We start from the raw sequence: 5174 nt of genomic DNA, 5'->3' as shown, positions 1-5174 counted from the left end.
CCTAGGTAATGCATGTCAGAGCGAAAGACAGTAAACTCGAATGAGCCAAGAAAGAGCGGTGCGGGGCCGGTCGGAGCGCACCCTTTTCTCGGTGGCTGGCGGCCGAGAGAGTGCTGCGTCGCCGGCATCGGCGTCGAAAGAAGCCGAGCCGAAAAAAGTTAAAGTACAAACGTGCAAGCATACTAACCTAACCCTAGGTAATGCATGTCAGAGCGAAAGACAGTAAACTCGAATGAGCCAAGAAAGAGCGGTGCGGGGCCGGTCGGAGCGCACCCTTTTCTCGGTGGCTGGCGGGCGAGAGAGTGCTGCGTCGCCGGCATCGGCGTCGAAAGAAGCCGAGCCGAAAAAAGTTAAAGTACAAACGTGCAAGCATACTAACCTAACCCTAGGTAAGGCATGTCAGAGCGAAAGACAGTAAACTCGAATGAGCTAAGAAAGAGCGGTGCGGGGCCGGTCGGAGCGCACCCTTTTCTCGGTGGCTGGCGGCCGAGAGAGTGCTGCGTCGCCGGCATCGGCGTCGAAAGAAGCCGAGCCGAAAAAAGTTAAAGTACAAACGTGCAAGCATACTAACCTAACCCTAGGTAAGGCATGTCAGAGCGAAAGACAGTAAACTCGAATGAGCCAAGAAAGAGCGGTGCGGGGCCGGTCGGAGCGCACCCTTTTCTCGGTGGCTGGCGGGCGAGAGAGTGCTGCGTCGCCGGCATCGGCGTCGAAATGAGCCGAGCCGAAAAAAGGTAAAGTACAAACGTGCAAGCATACTAACCTAACCCTAGGTAAGGCATGTCAGAGCGAAAGACAGTAAACTCGAATGAGCTAAGAAAGAGCGGTGCGGGGCCGGTCGGAGCGCACCCTTTTCTCGGTGGCTGGCGGCCGAGAGAGTGCTGCGTCGCCAGCATCGGCGTCGAAAGAAGCCGAGCCGAAAAAAGTTAAAGTACAAACGTGCAAGCATACTAACCTAACCCTAGGTAAGGCATGTCAGAGCGAAAGACAGTAAACTCGAATGAGCTAAGAAAGAGCGGTGCGGGGCCGGTCGGAGCGCACCCTTTTCTCGGTGGCTGGTGGCCGAGAGAGTGCTGCGTCGCCGGCATCGGCGTCGAAAGAAGCCGAGCCGAAAAAAGTTAAAGTACAAACGTGCAAGCATACTAACCTAACCCTAGGTAATGCATGTCAGAGCGAAAGACAGTAAACTTGAATGAGCCAAGAAAGAGCGGTGCGGGGCCGGTCGGAGCGCACCCTTTTCTCGGTGGCTGGCGGGCGAGAGAGTGCTGCGTCGCCGGCATCGGCGTCGAAAGAAGCCGAGCCGAAGAAGTTAAAGTACAAACGTGCAAGCATACTAACCTAACCCTAGGTAAGGCATGTCAGAGCGAAAGACAGTAAACTCGAATGAGCCAAGAAAGAGCGGTGCGGGGCCGGTCGGAGCGCACCCTTTTCTCGGTGGCTGGCGGCCGAGAGAGTGCTGCGTCGCCGGCATCGGCGTCGAAAGAAGCCGAGCCGAAAAAAGTTAAAGTACAAACGTGCAAGCATACTAACCTAACCCTAGGTAAGGCATGTTAGAGCGAAAGACAGTAAACTCGAATGAGCCAATAAAGAGCGGTGCGGGGCCGGTCGGAGCGCACCCTTTTCTCGGTGGCTGGCGGGCGAGAGAGTGCTGCGTCGCCGGCATCGGCGTCGAAAGAAGCCGAGCCGAAAAAAATTAAAGTACAAACGTGCAAGCATACTAACCTAACCCTAGGTAAGGCATGTCAGAGCGAAAGACAGTAAACTCGAATGAGCTAAGAAAGAGCGGTGCGGGGCCGGTCGGAGCGCACCCTTTTCTCGGTGGCTGGCGGGCGAGAGAGTGCTGCGTCGCCGGCATCGGCGTCGAAAGAAGCCGAGCCGAAAAAAGTTAAAGTACAAACGTGCAAGCATACTAACCTAACCCTAGGTAAGGCATGTCAGAGCGAAAGACAGTAAACTCGAATGAGCCAAGAAAGAGCGGCGTACGGTGCGGGGCCGGTCGGAGCGCACCCTTTTCTCGGTGGCTGGCGGGCGAGAGAGTGCTGCGTCGCCGGCATCGGCGTCGAAAAAAGCCGAGCCAAAAAAAGTTAAAGTACAAACGCGATGCTAATGAGCGAGCCGTTGTCTCGACTAATATGTAGGGGGCGTTCGATCGAGCGTCTGGCTTGAGCGCTTGTCGGCCTAGCAGAACGGTCGCATTGTTATGCCCGGGTTTTAGGCACCGCTGCAGGCGGCCGGCAGAGCTCTTGTTTGTGCGAAACTGAATGGATCGAGCCCGAGAGAGGGCGAGCAAAGAAAAAACGCAAATCGCTCCGCCTGACACTGCCGGCGAGAGCGTGGACGTCGCGGCCAGCGACTGTCGAAGCTGAGTACGGCCGCAGGCGATCGCCTCGGTCTTAAACGAATGCGACGAGCACGCGCCGGGCGGCCCAGCAAGGGCCGAGCGCAGCTGTCGCAGCTATCTGGTTGATCCTGCCAGTAGTGATATGCTTGTCTCAAAGATTAAGCCATGCAGGTGCAAGTACGAGTTCTCGTAAAGCGAAACTGCGAATGGCTCATTAAATCAGTCTTGGTTTATTTGGTCTCGTAAGCGAAGTGGATAACTGTGGTAATTCTAGAGCTAATACATGCATTAAGCGCCGACTTCGGGAGGCGCGCTTTTATTAGATCAAAACCGACCGGGTTCGTCCTGTGACGTTTGATGACTCTGGATAACCACGCGGATCGTACGGTCTCTGCACCGACGACGTATCATTCAAGTGTCTGCCCTATCAACTGTCGAAGGTACGCTACGTGCCTACCTTTGTGATAACGGGTAACGCGGAATCAGGGTTCGATTCCGGAGAGGGAGCCTGAGAAACGGCTACCACATCCAAGGAAGGCAGCAGGCGCGCAAATTACCCATTCCCGACACGGGGAGGTAGTGACGAAAAATAACAATACAGGACTCTAACGAGGCCCTGTAATTGGAATGAGTACATCCTAAAACTCTTAACGAGTATCCATTGGAGGGCAAGTCTGGTGCCAGCAGCCGCGGTAATTCCAGCTCCAACAGTGTATGCTAAAGTTGTTGCGGTTGAAAAGCTCGTAGTTGGATTTTGGGCGAGCGCCGCCGGTCCGTCGCAAGGCGTGTCACTGGTTGCGTTCGCCTCACCTTCGGTTCTCCGTCGGTGCTCTTGACTGAGTGTCGGCGGTGGCCGATAAGTTTACTTTGAAAAAATTAGAGTGTTCAAAGCAGGCTGTTCGCCTGCATAGTGTTGCATGGAATAATGGGGTTCTATTTTGTTGGTTTTCGGAGCACGAGGTAATGATTAAGAGGGACAGACGGGGGCGTCCGTACTCTGCCGTTAGATGTGAAATTCTTGGATCGGCGGAAGACGAACTACTGCGAAAGCATTCGCCAAGAATGTTTTCTTTAATCAAGAGCGAAAGTCAGAGGTTCGAAGACGATCAGATACCGTCCTAGTTCTGACCATAAACGATGCCAACTAGCGATCGGGAGGCGTTACCATGACGACCTTTCCGGCAGCTTCCGGGAAACCAAAGTCTTTGGGTTCCGGGGGAAGTATGGTTGCAAAGCTGAAACTTAAAGGAATTGACGGAAGGGCACCACCAGGAGTGGAGCCTGCGGCTTAATTTGACTCAACACGGGGAAACTCACCCGGCCCGGACACAGGTAGGATTGACAGATTGAGAGCTCTTTCTTGATTCTGTGGGTGGTGGTGCATGGCCGTTCTTAGTTGGTGGAGCGATTTGTCTGGTTAATTCCGATAACGAACGAGACTCTGGCATGCTAAATAGTTACGCGACCTTCTCGGTCGGCGTCTAACTTCTTAGAGGGACTAGTGGCGTTTAGCCACACGAGATTGAGCAATAACAGGTCTGTGATGCCCTTAGATGTCCGGGGCCGCACGCGCGCTACACTGAGTGAAGCAGCGAGTGTCTAACCTAGGCCGAAAGGTCCGGGTAACCCGTTGAACCTCATTCGTGATTGGGATAGGGACTTGCAATTGTTTCCCTTGAACGAGGAATTCCCAGTAAGCGCAAGTCATCAACTTGCGTTGATTACGTCCCTGCCCTTTGTACACACCGCCCGTCGCTACTACCGATTGAATGGTTTAGTGAGATCCTTGGATCGGCCCCGTCGCGGCTGGCAACGGCCGCGTCGGCGTGTCGAGAAGACGATCAAACTTGATCATTTAGAGGAAGTAAAAGTCGTAACAAGGTTTCCGTAGGTGAACCTGCGGAAGGATCATTACCGAAAGTGGTGGTAGGCCCCGGCCGACCGCGCACTTAATTGTCTTTGGGTGCCGCCGAGAGGGCGGCCGTCAATCGGGGTTCCGCCCCGTGCGACACGCGTAACACGTTGGCATAGCAAGGCAGCCGAGTGCGATGGTGGCTTCTGGGCACCGCGCTCGATGTGCCGCCGGCCCAGCCCGGCGGTCGCTCGGCGCCGTTTGTTGGTGTTTTTGTGCAGTTGTTGTCGGTGGTGGTTTTGTGGTCGATCCCACAGTGTGACGTCCGCGCGCTTCGGCGCCGGGCGAAACGTCGAGGACGACTCTTAACGGTGGATCACTCGGCTCGCGAGTCGATGAAGGACGCAGCCAAGTGCGAGAAGTAATGTGAATTGCAGAACACATTGAACGTCGACCTTCTGAACGCGAATTGCGGTCTCGGGTCAATCCCGGGACCGCGTCTGCCTCAGGGTCGCGTTCGTCCTCACCCGAGGGCCGTCGCCTGGCCTCTGCGAAGACGGCCGGGCGTCGCCCCAAGTTGAAGCGGTCGCCGAGCTTTCTCGGCGCGACCGCGTGTCCCGTACACCGCCGGCCCCTCGACGTGTTCAACTACGTTCGAGGGGCGGGTCCAGGTCGGTTCTTCCGGTCACGAGATCAAGACCGGCCGTGGGCCAAGGCGGCGACGGTACGCGCTCGGTCGGCGCCGGCGGCGACGACTTGCGATGCCAGCGGGCCGTGTAAGAAGCGGGCCCGCTTGACACATACGACCTGAGTTCAGGCGAGAGCACCCGCTGAATTTAAGCATATTATTAAGCGGAGGAAAAGAAACCAACAGGGATTCCCTGAGTAACGGCGAGTGAACCGGGAAGAGTCCAGCGTCGAATCTGCGCGCTTTTCGAGCGCGCCGAGTTGTGACGTACGGAAGTCCCAGTGCGGCTAACG

The 5174-nt window shown here is 55.8% G+C and overlaps 2 non-coding genes and 1 pseudogene across 2 annotated transcripts; all 3 read left to right on the top strand.

Annotated features, from left to right (window-relative positions):
* The first annotated feature begins 2456 nt into the window (after window positions 1-2456).
* Window positions 2457-4255, top strand: LOC144424947 (small subunit ribosomal RNA). The gene has a single exon (XR_013477165.1). It is a non-coding gene; the product is annotated as a small subunit ribosomal RNA (ribosomal RNA).
* A 298-nt stretch (window positions 4256-4553) lies between these two features.
* On the top strand, window positions 4554-4707 carry LOC144424869 (5.8S ribosomal RNA). The gene has a single exon (XR_013477089.1). It is a non-coding gene; the product is annotated as a 5.8S ribosomal RNA (ribosomal RNA).
* A 289-nt stretch (window positions 4708-4996) lies between these two features.
* The window catches only part of LOC144424996 (large subunit ribosomal RNA), a 3696-nt pseudogene continuing 3518 nt past the window's right edge, over window positions 4997-5174 (top strand).

Source organism: Styela clava, chromosome 6, assembly GCF_964204865.1.
Source record: "Styela clava chromosome 6, kaStyClav1.hap1.2, whole genome shotgun sequence".
Classification (NCBI taxonomy): Eukaryota; Metazoa; Chordata; class Ascidiacea; order Stolidobranchia; family Styelidae; genus Styela; species Styela clava.
Note: the sequence above shows the minus strand (reverse complement) of the source record. Positions and strands in the feature narration are given on the sequence as shown.